Here is a 16987-nt window from a genome sequence, read left to right on the forward strand (position 1 = left end):
ATTTCTGATGTTTAGAAGCTATCCATTCTTTGGTGTTTTCTTATATCAGCCCAAACAGATTAAGATATGTGATTTCATTGTCTCCTCCCTATAAAGTTGTTTTAAGGATCAAAGGAGATTCTAGATGATAAAAATCCCTGAAAACTACAAAATACTGTGCATTTGTAGTCACATGGGATTAGGAAAAACAGAACATAAATAAGTTACTGTTGTATTATGCTCTAATATCCAAAGAAAGTTAACTAGTGTTTTCAAAGTATTTTTAAAAATATTTTATTTATTTATTTATTTATTTGAGAGCGAGAGCGAGCACCTGAGTGAGAAAGAAAGCAGGAGTGGTGGGAGGGCCAGAGGAAGAGGGAGAAACAGACTTTCCACTGAAAAGGAAGCCCAACGAGGGGCTTGATCCCAGGACCCTGGGATCATGACCTGAGCCGAAGGCAAATGCTTAACCCTGTTTTTGCAGGCACCCTGCAAAGTATTTTTAAAACAATTTTTAAGGAAACCAGAATGGGTTGTTTTATTATAAGAAGACCTTTGAGGGGTAGGGGAAGGAAATGGTAAGTGTGATAAGATCTGAAATGTCGAGGGGCACCTGGGTAGCTCAGTAGGTTAAGCAGCTGACTCTTGGTGTCAGCTCAGGTCATGAACTCAGGGTCTGGGGACTGAGCCCTACATCAGACCCTGCACTCAGCAGGGAGTCTGCTTGAGGATTCTCTCTCTCTCTCCCTCTGCCCTTCCCCGTGCTCTCTCTCAAATAACTAAGTAAATCTTTTATTAAAAAGAAATGGAATGATGATATTAGCAGCTCTGAATTATAACTGTATCCTGGCACATCAGCCAAGTGAGTTCAAATCCAAACTAAAAATGTCAGAACAAAAAGATTGGTCCAATTACCATTTCAGTCTATCTTTAGTGATTCATGCCCACTGGAGGCTTTGTGAAGGTGGATAATGGCTAAATGTCATCCCTGTGGCCTCCCACAGAGTGTGCCTGGCATATGAGAACATCTTGGACATCCACTGTCTCAGTAGGACAACCTTTTCTGTTGCGTGGAACACTTTGCCACATCATGTTTCTAGTGCTCTGGAGTCATATACGTTTGGGAAAATCTTTACCCCACTCTCAGACATTCACAGAGTGTATTTGTTTGTAAAGTGTCTTTGTTTGTAAAAGCTTCTGCAAAGTCCTGCAGACTTAAGTACATCTGTTCAACCCAGAATTTTCCAAACTAATTAGACCGTAAGAGTTTTCCCCTTTGTTCAATCTACAGAGTCACAATTAATACCTCTTAGAATAATATTCTATGTGAACACAGATCTAAGAAGAGATTTGTCCAACCACCAAGGGCCCTACTTGACTGTTTGGGAACACAGTCTATATGCCACAGAGCAAGGCTGTTGGGAAACAAGGGCTTCAGGGCCTTTGTGAAATAATTGTATAGACCTTCCCATTAGTGTGATGGAATCGGGATGCCGCTCTGACGAGCAGGTACTGTAAGTGTCTTCTCAATACAGTGAACATTCACCACCATGTGGTCATGTCAAGGAGTCTTGGGCAAGGCGGGGGGGGGGTGTGTGCAAATAACCCCACACAGTGCCAGAGCACATTCCAGTCCTAGGTGTAGACATGAGGCTTGCCCATAGTAGAGGAAGAAAACAGAGACATTGCCCTCTCCAGAATAATATAGCAAATGCACCAAAAATCAACCCAAACTATGTATTCTCTTTCCCCTGCCCCAAACCATTTCAGATAAAAACAGTAGGTAAACTTGCCATTGAGAGAAATCTGACATCTTCGGTGTGGTTATACAGCTTTCTAAATTCTCCCTCTGAACACGGTTCTAGTTTAAAGAACAAAAGCTTAAATTGAGCAGTAAAAATCATACAGGCTAACAGGGCACACATTTCACATCCTTTTCCCAGCACCCTGTGCACACACACACACACACACACACTTATTCTTCTATTTATTTTCCTCCACTATTCAGATTCATTGGCATCATCCTTCCCTCCCAGTGATGATCTACTCCATTGTCTTCTTGCCACACAATTCAATTCAAGACAATTGTTTCTTATCCACTGTGTGCCAGGCACGGAGCTTAGAGTCACCCGTTCTCAGAGTCATCTTGGAGCAGAGTCATCTTGGATTCTGCCTCTCAGGCACAGTATCGAATTGATCACAAAATCCCATCAATTCTACCTCTGAAATCCTACCTAAATACGACCAGATGCCCTTCCTCACTGCCCTCCCACAGTTCCGGTCTTCATCATTTTTCACCTTGATATGGCAAGCAGACTGGTGTGTCTTCCTGCTAGAGCATCAGTCCACTTCCACACTAGGGCAGTCAAAGATCCGGTCATGAACTAACAAGGCCAAGTCCTTCAATGGCTCTGCATTATCTGCAGAAAACAGCCTCAACTTTAGAGGGAAGCCCCTTACAATTCCAAGTTTCAGGACTCCTGCCTTCTCCCTTGGCCCGCCCTACCTCCCCCAACAGCAATTGGATCTTATTCATTATTGTACTCTTAGCATACAATACTACATCTGGCACAAAGCAGGTGCTCAGTAAAACCATATGAATTTATATGTGGCATAGATGTTTGATGGATAGTTGAGAGAATAAATATATTGGTTTTCTCTTGCTGCTGTAACAAATTACCACCAACTTAGTGGTTGAAAACAACACAAAGTCATTCTGTTATATTCTGGAAGTCAGAAGTCCAAAAATGGGTCAGCAGGGCTGTGTTCCTTCTGGAGGCTCTAGGGAAGAATCTGTTTCCTTGACTCTTAGGCACTTCCAAATGTTACCTTCATGTGTTGTCTTGTGACCCCTTCCTCCATCTTCAAAGTACATCACTCCAAACTCTGCTCCCAACATCCCATATCCTTTTCTCTATATCTCAGACTTTGACATCCCTATATCCCTCTTATAAGGACCTTTGTGATTATATCATTGGCCCAGCTGGATAATCCATGATCATCTCCCCCATCTCAAGGTGCTTAACTCAATCACACTTGCAAAGTCCCTTTTGCCACATCAGGTCATATATTCCCAAATTTGGGAGATTAGGACATGGTTGTCTTCTGGGTGGGGGTTGGGGGTAGGTAGCATTATTTGGACTTTCATGGTGACTCAATAGTTTTTTCTTTCAAATGATGACTGTCACAGCAATATAAGCTTCTAGTGGAAGTTACAAAAAGCTGAGTCTAAACTCTGTCCAGAAAGGCAAGGAAAAGCTTCACAGAGAGAATGACTCTTGAGCTGAGCTTGAAGAATATACAGGAGTTCTAAAGGGACAGAGAAAGGCAGCCCTTCGAAGGGGCAGGGACAGCGTAACCAAAAGCACAGAGGCATGGGGATGGGAGCAGTGGGTTGACGCAAGGGAAGCAAAGGCTCGAGGGGAGGGGCAATGAGAGTGAGAGTGGACTGAAGGCAGGAGCTTACCTGCTAAGCAAATGAGTTTGGGGTTTCCTCTGAAGCATGTGGGGAATCCTGATGGAAGCAAGCAGGGATAAAACATGATCACATCACATTCTAAAACAGCACTATCGAAGTAAACTTTCTGCACTGATGGAACAGCTCTCTATCTGTACTGTGCAGAGGGTAACCATTAGCCACCCGGGCTCATCATTCAGTACTTAAAATGTGGCTAGCATGGCTGAGGAGCTGAATTTTATTCAATTTTTTAAAGGGTTTATTTGTTTTTAGATTGCAAGAGAGAGTGTGGGTGCGGGAGGAAGAGGGAGAGGGAGAGAGAGTCTTAAGCAGACACACCACTGAGCATGGAGCCCAACTCGGGGCTCGATCTCAGAACCCTGAAATGGCATCCTGAGCCAAAACCAAGAGTTGGATGCTTAACTGCACCCCTCAGGGGCCCCAGGAACTGAATTTTAAATTTTACTTAATTTTATTTAAATAGTTACATGTGCCTCGAAGCTACTATGTGGACAATACCGTTTTACAAGGATGGTCTGGAAAACAGGTGGCAGAAGACTTGGAAGTGGGAGCGGCTGAGGGCAGGGAGGCCAGAAGGCATTGGCCCAGATGAAAAGCGGACCCAGCCTGAACTAAAACCCAGGTGCTAGTGATAGCAGCTGGTGGGAGAGCAGAGAAAATCGTCCAAGGTAATCCAAGGAGGGTCCGACTGATGGAACTTAGGTCTAGCCAAGTCGAGGATGAGTCTCGGTTCCTCACTGGGATGGTGGATGGTAGTCTTCAGCAAGGAGAAGGAGCAGCGTTTACAAGTTAAATTTGTTCACAGGATGAAGTTTGAGCCAACGCTGAAGTGGAGACACTCTAAAATAAATGCGTCTGGAGCCCAAGAAAGGTGGACCTGGGGTACAGGTGAAGGTCTAGAAAGTGTAGGCTCGGAGGTGAGCGTTGAATCCCTGGGTGTGGAGGGTTTGTCCAGGGTGAGTGAGCAGCACAGAAAAACAGGGGGCAGAAGACAGAACTGCAGGGAGCCCTAACATTTAAAGGACCGACTGAGGCTGGGAAGAGTGAATGAAGACGCAACAATGAAAAAAGCAGAGGAGGGCGGGGCTGTGGACTCTGAAGGAGGGAAGAGACTCAGGAAGGAAATAATCAGTTTTCCTGAGAGAGGCTGAAGGTCGTAATGACTGCTGCGCTGCCCGGGCCCTGGAGATGGGCACCCGGGCAAGAGCGGTTTCAGCAGGGTGGGGGTTGGGGGTAAGGGAAGCTCCGGGATTCATGGGTGGTTGTAAGGAAGACAGCAGGGGCACCCCTGTGGACCCCAAGTATTAAGTCTTGGCTCAAAGAGTTTGCCTGAGAAGGAAAATGAAGTAGATTAGGGGTTCACCAGAAGCACAAGGGCAAAAGATAGGTGAAGTGAGATGTGTACCCATTTACATGCAGAGAAAAAAAAATAGAGACTAAAGCTTTGGCTGGGGCGGGGGAGCTCAACATCAGGAGAGAGAGGAAAAGGGGGTGGATAAAGCTAACAGCTGGCCAAAGCAATAATCTAGTACTTCAGTTTTCTATACGATAAAAGCAAACAAAAGCACAGACATATAGATTCCATTTTTAAAATCCCATTTAAAAAATAATTGTCTGTGCATGAGCAGTACAGTCTAATGTGAAAATGTAAGCTAGAACCTAGATTCTTATCAACATGCTTTCCCTGTCAGGCCGTTTCTGGTCCACAAATTCAATTAAAGTGCGTCTGGTATTTCTGTCAAGACCTCGGACACACCAGGGAATGACGGATAGAGCGAGGTCTCTGCATCTCAGAGATGAGCCCCTTGCTGTTGGCTGAGCAGGGGCCAGAGTGACCTTCTTTCCAAAGGTGTCATAGGACACTTTGTGGGAGTAAAGTTTCAGGAGTTATAGGCCAGACCGCCCTGCTCCCTCAGGTCTCCAATGCTCTCCTACCACCACCTCCCTCCCACACACGTGCAAACCCTACTTCACATCAGGACGGGTGTCTTAGTCTGTGCTGGCGACACGATACCACAGACGGGGTGGCTTGTAAGCGACAGAAATTTGTCTCTCACTGTTCTGGAGGTTGGAGTCCAAGACCAAGGCGGTGGAAGATCCGGTGTCTGGTGAGGACCCACTTACTGGTTCACAGATGTCTGTCTCCTCACTGTACCTTCCCATGGCAGAAGGGAGGAGGGAGCTCTCTGGGATCTGGGAGAAGGGCACTAATCCCACTCAGGAGGGCTTTGCCCTCCTGACTAATCACTTCCCAAATGCTCCCCCTCTGAATACCATCACACTGGGCATTAGGCTTCAACATAGGAATTTTGGAGGGACAGAAACATTTCATCTTATAGCAATGAGAGAGCACGGTTCTGGGCTCACCTCCCACCCTCAGCCTGAGAGCCACGGGGAAGCTCAGAGCGGTCTCCCAGAAGTGGCCTCAGGCAGTCAGGGGATCTGAAAGAAAGAAGAGAAGGACATGGGAGGGAGCAAGAGAAAGTCGGGGAGAAAGAAGATGGAAACACACAGATCCCTGCAAGAGGGAGAGGGAACCTAACACTGGCAATACTTGGGGGCACCTGCACACTTTGGTACGCATTGTGGATTTTGGCCTTGGAAGTAACAGGGCCGGGTTAATGTCACACGGGGAGAGTGACTGTGGGCCAGTACTTTGCCAGCTCTCTGAAGAAGAGGAGGACGAAGAGGGGAAGGAGGGGAATCAACAAGAAGAGAGGGGAGGAATGAAAGAGAAGGTGGAAGCGAGGCTGCGGAAAAGGCCAACGCAACTATGTTTTGCTATATTCTCTAAATTCTTCACATATGCCCTTATCATCAGCCCACATTCCCAGTCAAATGTGGAGGTTGAAAATCTGTTCAATGTTAATGTGACTCTGGTGGAAGATTTTCTTCTCTTTATTGGCACTCCTAATGGTGGCAGCCTGGCCCTGTTTATTCATTAATGCCTGGAAGTCAATACTGAAGGAAAAGACAGAAGATGAGCACATGGCAAAGCCAACATTTATTCCTGAGTCTCCAAGGAAGGGAGAACTTTTGAGACAGCCCAGATCTCTTTCTATCACAAGCTAAACAATAAAAAACAAACAAACAAAGAAACTTCCAATTGGACAAGGAATTACAGATTACCCACCATGTTCAGGCAATGAGAATGTGGCTCGGAGAGACTAAATGAATTACCCAAAGAAATAAACTAGAGCCCAGGTCCCCTGACTCCTCATCTAGTTCCCTTTCCACCTCCTCTGTGGTTTTCAAGTTCTGTTCCCTGGAGGGGTCATGGAGGAAAGGGTTGAGTGGGAGGAAGCCTGGTGGAATGGATGTACCCCATCCTGTCAACCACATTCAATCACAGTAATTCCTGTTTATCCGACACACGAGCATGCATGCACACGGGGCTAGTATTTCCCTTGAGGAAAATTTCTCTTGCTAAAACTAAGTTAAAAAAACAAAAACAGGGGCGCCTGGGTGGCTCAGTGGTTTAAAACCTCTACCTTTGGCTCGGGTCATGATCCCAGAGTCCTGGGATTGATCTCGGCATCGGGCTCTCTGCTTGGCAGGGAGCCTCCTTCCTCCTCTCTCTCTCTCTCTGCCTGCTTCTCTGCTTACTTGTGATCTCTATCTGTCAAATAAATAAATAAAATTAAAAAACAAAAAACAAAAAAAAGCAAAAAAAACTACTGCCTTACACCTCATTTATATTTACGGTTTAGGTACAAGAAGCCAGGCCCTGTTCTAAAGACTCATCGTCAAACATAGAAGTCTTTTTTCAGTGCGAACATGATATGAAATTAATGAGGCACCTAACTGAATGGGGGGAGATGGGTGGGAAAAAAGTCCAGGAGAATTCTTTCACTGGAAAGTGTAGGACAGGGGTTTTCAAACTTTTTCATACGTTGAAATCGCCTGGGGAGCCTGTTAAAGCACAGATTGTTGGGCTCCATGCCTGAAATTCTGATTCAGAAAGTGTGGGATGGAGCCCAAGAATTTTCATCCTCTAAGTTCCTACATGTTGCTGATGCTGCCGGTTCAGGGACCACACTTTGAGAATCACTGGTGGAGAGTACAGACTGTCGAACAGGAGTAGCTTCTCCATGAGGTCATCATGATGCTTCCAACTCATCTTTTGGAGAAAGCAAGAAGAACTTCTTTCTGAGGCACTATTATTCGATCAGTGAAAATAATATCTGGAACTTTCTGAGACATAGGAAATGTTTCTGTTGCGTATTCAATTTAAAAAGAATATGACTTCAATGAGAAAAATAGGAAAAAAGAGCCCTGAAATGAGCTAATTATTTTCCCTGCTGCATGAAACAGACATTATTTCATCTCCAGACATCATGTAGATATGGTAGTTGGTGGTCGATGTGAGAACAAATGCTTATATCTATACGTATCAGAGCTACTCATCCATTTAAAAACCATTCATAAACATTGAGGTTTAGGGTGGAAATAAATCCCTATTTATATGCATATGAGTGTCATGTGCGCTCATTCCTTCCACAAATATTTATAAATGCCTACCAGATGCCAGGCACCGTGCCAGGCACTAGGGAAAAGACACGTTCGTTGCCTTCAGTCCAGTGAAAGAAACAGGAAGTGAGATAAGAGCTAATGGAAGCATATGGAAAATTCTATGGGGGAGAACCATTTGGTTTGACTGAGAGTCAGCTCCATTTTGGACAAATTAGGTTTGGGCTTGTGGAATATCTAGAGAGAGATATCAAGTAGAAAGCTAGAAATATGTGTCTTTAACTCGTGAGGAAAACCTGGGTTGGAGGTGTAGATTGAGAATCTCTAATTTTAATTAGAGAATCTCTAATTCTAGTTATAAATGATTTCTCCAGGAAAACGAGTGAAGTGTGAGAAAAGGAATATCAACTAGAGGAGGAGGAGGCAGTAGAGAAGACTAGGAGAGTGACCTTGGGCTACTAGAAATGTAGATGAGATAATGCATAAAATTAAGGACACGTTAATATTTCTGTTTTAAACAATAACGACTTATTTGCTTGAAATAAGATTTCTTTAGTAATATCATCAATGTGTCCCTGCAGGAAAGAGGTGATATGCTGAGTTACTCATACCATGTCTTCCACTTCCTGGTTAGAATCCAATCTTGCTCAGTATTTTCATATAAATCTTGGTGTCTGATTTCAGTAAACAAAGATGATCCTCACAAATATAGCTCAAAACCCTAGTTAATGTTTCTAATAGTTTTCTCCTTAAGGCCATTAGCTTTTAATCACTGACTCATATACATACACAGTATTGGTTATGTGCAAACACAAGTCAATTTTTATCATTAGTGAGCTAGTAAATGTACGTCATCTCACCTACATGCACACACACTCACACACACACACACACACACACACACACACACACACACACACAATCTTTCTCCCCCTTCCTTAAACCTCACGTCTCCTTCCTAGCTGTCTTTTTTTTTGAGTGAGAGAGGGAATACAAGTAGGGGGAGTGGGAGAGGAAGAAGCAGGCCTCCTGCTGAGCAGGGAGCCGGATGCAAGACTTGATCCCGGGACCCTGGAATCATGACCTGAGCCGAAGGCAGATGCTTAACAGCTGAGCCACCCAGGTGCCCCCTTCCTAGCTGTCTTTAAGGTACAACAACAACACTATGAATGTCACATTTCTAGTTATAGTTTCATGAGCTTTTTAAAAAGTTTAAGTAAAAATCACTACTCAATCCATGGCTTAATAATCAGTTCAATATACATTTAATCGCTATTTTTGTTCACGCAGACACAAGAGTGGGTTAGGTTATTTTCCCCGAAGCCACTGAACTTATTGCACAATAAGGAAGCCTTTTTTGATCAGAGAACATTGGCTCTCTAGTTATTTACATATGTGTACTTTATACACACACACACACACACACACACACACATATATGACTTAGTTTAAAATGTGCAGACGACATTGTTTTGGGTTATTTTAGTACACATAAATTATATAAAAATACAATTTCTGGTGATCATTCTGGTCATTGTACAAGTTATACATATGTAAAGTCATATATAAGAATTTAAGTTTTGTAGGGTTGAGGGGGTGAAAGGTTTGACTACAAAGAAACAGCACAGGGGTGCTGTTTGAGGGTGATGCAGCTGTGCAGTATTTTGATTGTGATAATGCTTCCACAATTCTGCACTTGTTAAAACTATAGAACACGATATCCCAAAGAATTTTACTATACGTGAATGTAAGAATAAACAAAATTTTTAAAATGCTGGTCTCGAATAGTTACTACTTCAAAGGGTGTTATTTAAAATAAATTCGACTGGTCATTTTTTGGTTAAACCATTTAAACACACACACACACACACACGCACACACACACACACTTCTCTGGGTAGAACTTCCAGACAAAGTTATTTATTTGCTTGTAATCTTACTCCAGGAGAGTTCGGTTGACCTTCCCGAGGTACAATGGAAGGTGGCTGCTCAACCTTTTTTGCCCGCGGTGCCTCACATTTCTCCTTGTCCGTTAGGAGAACCCTCCAGAGACAGATGTATTACAGCACTTGGAGAACAATATTCACACCCACGGCTGGAGAGTGAAAAGAGATAGCTGAAGGTCCAGCTCCGTGAAACAATTTAGTGGCTCAATGTGTTACTTAGGAACGAACTCCGAGCAGGTAGTTGGAAAGAAGCGATTGAACATGGTGACAAACCCTTCCCAGAGTACATGGGTGTGAAGACTTGTGCTCAGGTCTCCGTCCGACTTCTGTGCGCAAGCGGACTCCCATCGGCATCTCTCACGCACTCTGCTACCCCACGGCCGTCCCTCACGGGTGATGGATGCTAGCGTTCACAGAACAGCGTGCTGATGCATTTTTTCCTGCCATTGTATGTAACATGTTTTCTAATTCTTTTGCTCTATTCAGCATTTGACCCCAACGAGAGGGGATTATGGTATTAACTCTCTACCCAGCACACATTCTTTACAGACTCTCACTAAATACTGTAAGCCTGCTGCAGAGAGGAATAAAAGTGAAAGCATACCGTCTGGTCTTAAGCTGAGCACACAGAGGGTCGTGATCCAATTGGAAGGGAAGCAGAATTTTTAAAAAGAAAGAGGTTTGACCAAATTTTAATCCTTGTCATTTTCATTTCTCTTACCCTGTGGATTTGGGTGATTTTATTTACACTGTCAGCTTGAGCCTAGGGATTGGAAATCAGGCTTTTATGGAGATTATTAAAAGTACATAGAGTACACTAAAGGTTGGGCTCACTGATATGTGCTGCTAAAAATATGAATGCGAATGCCCTGGTATTAGATGCCATTGGCATACATTTCATCCTCCTTAGAAGGTTATTCTTGGGAGCTGGACCTGGTGCAATGGTAATGAGAGGCAGGCTGTCAGGATATTTCTAATAGGTAGCAAATGACCAGGGATGGAGGTGAATTAGCATTAGTCAGATGAGAAGGTAGCTCTTTATACCGTTAATGCCAACACAAAGTGAAAGAGAGGGCACTGGGGAGTGGGGAGAGGACGAGGGCAGGGTTAAAGCTTCAAGGATTTATCAGAGGCTTGGATGGGCCACAAGGTCACCCAACATCCCTAGGCTGGGTTTTGTTGGGCATGAGCTTCTCAGAGGCATCGTTAGTGACTTTGAGTTAGGGAACGTCATATAGGCCTAGGTTACGAAGATAAAGCTCGAGACCTCAGCCACGATCTTTAAGAACTCGGTGGATAAACTTGAAATGGTTTATCCATCTCAGAATACTAGAAGCGTCCAATGCTGTGGTCTTGGGTCAAAATGGCGAGCAGGCCTGCTGTGGCGGCATTGAGCTGGTAGCTGGAAGGTATCTGGAAATGCTTCTGCTGCGCTGCGGGGGTCCATGAACTGCGGTTAATATGAGATGATACAGTGTGAAACGAGCCACACGAAGGCTTTCTGAGAACCTTTATAACACCAGGATGTTTTACGTTGAGAGAACACCCGACCTGACCATGAGGGGACAGAATATGAGGAGGACAAATTTTACCTTGAACCATATCTGGAAGAAGTTATTCAGGAAAGAAAAAAGATAGAAGAATGGGCAAAGAAAGAATCACGGAATGGAAATCTGCGGTTGCAGCTGCCTTCCAATATGTCTAAGAAGTTGGGTAAACCTGAAATGTACTATTTAGAACTATTTGAGCTGCCAATGTGTTACTTTAAAAGATTTTTTTTTCCAATTTTATTTATTTATTTGAGAGAGAGAGAGAGAAAGCATGAGCAAGGAGGAGAGGCAGAGAGAGAAGCAGCCTCTCCACTGAGCAGGGAGCCCAACGCGGGGCTCCGTCCCGAGACCCTGGGATCATGACCTGAGCCGAAGGCAGATGCTTAACTGACTGAGCCATCCGGGGACCCTTGTATTACTTTAAATAAATGTCTATTGTAATTATGTTAAAAAATACTAGAGACATTCATTCGTCAATGAGGCAGGTTTAAGATCTCAAAGGACATGGAAGTACTATTTTCCAAAGTAGCCGCATATGTGGGACGCATGTCCTTGCAAGGTTATAGATTATAATAATCTCTACAGGCTTAAGAGGGTTTTTAGAGAACTGCATGTTTCACAGCTGGGTGAAGGACCACCAGCGAAAATGGGCAATCTGAGGCACTTCTTGTCAATCAAGGGGGCCGATGGCATCCCCATGCCTGCCCTGTAGCCTCCTTAAGCGCCACCGATAGATGGAGAGTCCCTGACATGCTGAAGCAGTAGCGTGTGTTCTGTTCCACAAGCAGAAATGGGGCGGCAGGCTGATGGCAGGAAGTCACTGACCAAGCAGTTATTTCACTTGGAGCTCTCAGGGTAAGGACAGAGGTTCGGAGCTCTTTGCCACGCCCTACATGTCTATGTATAATGAAAATGCGCTATTCTGCCACAGAGAAGGGATTCCCGTGATACATGGTCCTCCAATGCCTTCACTGTTGGAACCCTTAATTCTGAACCACTGGTCCCCACTCACGAACACACTACATCCTGACTGGGCCCAGGTCTGCTGATTTGTTTCCCTTTTGAGAGCCTTCCCCACTCACCCCCTAAACCAGCCACCCTCTGACTAAAATGTTTATTTCCTTCTTAAACTTTGATCCCTATTCCTGCTCTCACAGTGTTGCCTTCATGCATGCTGAGTAAACATCTCCACCTGGTCTGGACTGCCACACAGCCCTCTCTACATCACGTGTCCCCATCCTCCGAGAGTGGCTCTCCCTCCAGGTGTACCACTAGCAGGTAGGATCTGTCTGAGGATACCAGTCACCTGCCACCAGAAAGAAGTAAAATGGGCCCTTTAATGGTATGACGCTAGAAACTGCTACAGACCATGGCCCATGCCACTGCAACCCTCCTTTATTAACTGTCTTTGTAAAATATAAACATATATATATGGTCTTTGTGTATTTTTTTCAGATCAGTTTTCACATATTTCATTTACCAGATTTGCATAACAAATTCTCAAGTCAGAAAGGATAAATATGAGTTTTCTCTTGGGTACAGCAGTACGAGTAAGAAAAAGACAAGTCAGGTGAACTTGGCCCATATTACAGAGCAAGGAAATAATAGAGCATTCTATGGGCAACTCTTCTGGTCAGTATGTAATCTGCTACCTACACTCCCTTGAGCTGAGATCCTCTGGAGAACAGGATCAAATCCATGTGGTCACTCTGTATGGAAATTGTTAAATAATTTTGGTGGTAGGATGATACATTGGAGGGAGAGGATGAGAATCATAAATGCGTTTTCCATCTCCAAGTATAGAAATCAGTGTCATTTTCCTAACTTGTAGATCGGTATGTCTTCACACTAATTGTTACTTCTGCTTAGAATGCCTGCCACCTGCCCTATTTGCCCAGGAAATCCCTCTTCATCCCTTAGAACCTGATACACATGTGACTCTCTCTGTGACATCTGTACCTCTCGCTGCCCCCACCCCCACCCCCAGAATGAACTACATCCTATGTTAATGGTGTGACGCTCAGGATATAATTCTTGATGTCCTCTGTTTAGCTATCTGTTTCTCCACCAGATTATAGACAATACCAGGAACAAAGTTTCATTCCTTTTTGCCTTCCAGTCTCTGTCATGGAGCTTGACAAGTTGTAGATACTCAAAAAGTATTTTTTGAACGATGATGATAATGGGGAAGGAGGATGATGTCACTCCTTTCAAGAGCAATAAAGAGCTCTTCCAGCTCTAGAGTATAAGTTAAGGTAATCAATGCAGGCTGCTATAAAATACAATTTCCCAATATGAGTACTAGAACCCTGTACAAAGCTATTACTTACTTACGAACGTCTGATGTAGGTCGGGCTCTTTCCATTGTGTGGCTTTCCAATCCCTGAGTCCTTTGCTTTCAACTATTCAGATGAAAGAAAAAGAAGGCACACCAGGTTTTAATACAGGTAGCCTCAAAGTAACAGTCATCTGCCCAGATTCCACTGGGCAAAGCTCAGGGTCACATGGCCCATCTAACTTCAAGGCAGCCTGGGAGATGTCGCCTTCCTCATGTCCAAAAAAAACCCAAAATGGTGAACACTGAAAGATTTTTGCCATACTCTGCCCTCCTGGACGTCCAATATCCATTATACTCTTCCTGTTATGCACACAGCACTCTCACTTCACAAGTCAAGGTCCTATCCAGTCACGACTTTCAGATCAATGTCTAGAACACTTGGGTGATGGCCCATCTTCACTATCAGTCTGATACAGTACTTCTAGGTATGGTAGCCCACATATTAAAAAGACAAATTATTTGCTTCTCAACTTCCCCACCATCACACCCCATTTTTAATGGTAGGAAAAGAACAACAAATAATCCATCTGAAAAGGGAAATAATGCACAACAATCATCATTATGGTCCACAACCATGCTAAAACCCTTCTGGGTCAGCACTGTCCAGTCCATACCCCAGACATGGTGGATGTGTATGGAGTTTGCTCCAGAAAGGACTCCCTCCTTTGTTCTTCTCCTTGGCCACATGTGAAGTGAGTTTGGGGGAACACCCTTCATTCGGAACAATGTCATTCTAAAAGCTTGACTTCTGCTCAGTCTGGAATGGGTTTGGAACTCAAGAATTATTTTAAGCCTTGAACAAGGAAGGACTTTTTAGGTCTAGGCCCCTGGATTCTTTGGTAACGCAATCCTGGAAAACCTAGAAGGCATAGGAAATATCTGCTTCCGGTCAGGTCCATGTGCCAACCACCACACCCAGTTATTTTCTAGACGTTGTTATCAAATCTAGGTTTTTTCCTTTGCCTCTTCTCCTTCATGCCTTTTCTTTTCTCAATACAATTATCTAAAGGCATTAAGGCTCTCAGAAATAATAGATGGGGAGACCACACACTTGATTTGTCTCAAATAATTCCAATCAATTGAGAACTTTTACTAGAGATTTGTCACTTAAAGCCCTTCTTGGTACCATTTCTTACTGTGTGAGTCTAAAATAAATGTATTTCTTCCAATCGTACAGCCCAAATTTCTGGATTCTGGATTCTATTTCTGCTTGCAAACTCGTGATGATTTCCTGAGTCATCTCTTGTAATACACATCTTTCTTGTCATACTATAGACACTGCTGAAATTCTGTTTTTCACCATTTCCCCTAAAGGTATAAACTGTGCACGTGGCTATCTTCTAATTAATAGGAGGCACTAGTTATACTAAATTATTTGTCACTGCACAACCTGAATTTCTATTTTCCATTTTCTGATTAAGCTGCTTTTCTGTCTGATGCTGAACTTCTAAACCAATGATACAAATTTAAAATAGTGTAACAGCCAAGGAATACGAATTTGGTTATGTCAACACCCTACTTCTGGTACCACTTTCTGTACTAGAGCCATAAATACCTGTTACTATAACAACAATCTATAACAACAATCTCAGTGGTCTCACACATAAGTTCATTCCTCCCTCATGCCACTGTCTAGGCAACCCTGGCAGTTCTCCTTGGAAGCTCTCTTCTAAGTGGTGACTCAGGAACATACCTTCTTTCCACTCCGTGATGCTAGAATCTTAAACCAGTGGCAATTAAACACCGTGGAAGGGAAGCGAAGCTGTAATACTGTTTAAGATGTTTTTAAGGGGCAGGACTAGAAGTGGCTTATATTCTTCTGTCTTAATTTTTTGGGCCAGAACCCTGTCACATGACCCCAACCTAGCAAGGAGGAGTTAGGATGTTCCCGTGTGCTCAGGAATAGGAAATAGGATTGATGTGCTTATAGCTCTCCTTTCTGAGTCATTATTTATAATGTTTCATTGACTCCTTATCGATGACTGACCAAACTGAGAAGAGATTTTCTTTTCTCTTCACCAACAAGATGACCATTATTAGACAATAAAGACATCTTATTTTTACATTAAAAACGCAGGTTCAAAACACTTAAAATTGCTTATGAAGAATTTAAGGCAAGTATAATTTTCTTCCCACTTAACAAACAATATAAAGTTAAAACAGTGCAGAGGTGTCACGGGACCCGCTGTGAATCATCCAGCAGGCTACTAGAACTTTGGCTTTGAAAAATGACCTTCTCCGGCCAAATCTGTGTAACACAAGCAATTACTGTGTAAACTGGCCATAATGACAATTAGTCATGACCACGCAGGTCCCCACAGTGGAGATGGCTTAGTGTTAAGTGAGCTGGTTATCCACACACGCTTCAGAATCACCAATCACCCACTCCCCCTCACTGAAAAGCACACCTCAACCCAAGGGGACAGAGGACCTGATCTGCCAACAAGTAGTCATCAGTGCAGCAGCAGAGTGGAAAGAGCAAGGGTTTGAGTGAAAGAGATCTCGGGTCTTCCATTGATTGTATGTCCTGAGCAAGTAATTTGAATGTCTCTGAAACTCAGTTCCCTCATTCTTCATCTGTGAAATGGAGGATAATATATCTAATCTGTATAATAGTGTGAATATCTGAGACACACACACACACACACACACACACACACACACACACTGTGGCTGATACTCAGATCACATGAATTGGTAGCGGTATCCTCAATGGTCAGTGTTCATGCTATACCAGGTACTGACAATTTTAATATCAGCCCTGAGTGTCCTAAATAAGTCTACACTTACCTCTTTATTTATTTTTCCTACAACAGGCCTATAATTTTCCTAGGCATTATGGAAGATACAAAGAATTTAATTTAAGACAGACCCCGACCTCAATCTATTTTTGAGGTCAACCACATAAGAGTAGCTACAGGTGTGATAGCAACTCAGAGAGGGAATTCACATGAGTATTGGCTGGGCGATTCAAGCCAGGCTCCGTGAGGAAGGTGACTCCATGAGTTTGGAGGACGTCAGAGGAAAAGGAGGTGTTTCTGCGTAAAGCTTGGTAGAGAACACTGTGGAGACCCGTCAAGAGCAACTAAAGAGAAGGGAACTTTATCACCAGAAAGCACATTCATTCTGAGTAAAATGATACTTAATCTTTAAATGAAAAAGGGCAAAATCCCAGTCCCAAAGGGATCATTGTGTTTCCAGAAGGCAGTGATATATGGATACA

Source organism: Enhydra lutris, unplaced genomic scaffold (assembly GCF_002288905.1).
Source record: "Enhydra lutris kenyoni isolate GAN:26980312 unplaced genomic scaffold, ASM228890v2 scaffoldscaffold24, whole genome shotgun sequence".
Taxonomy (NCBI): Eukaryota; Metazoa; Chordata; class Mammalia; order Carnivora; family Mustelidae; genus Enhydra; species Enhydra lutris.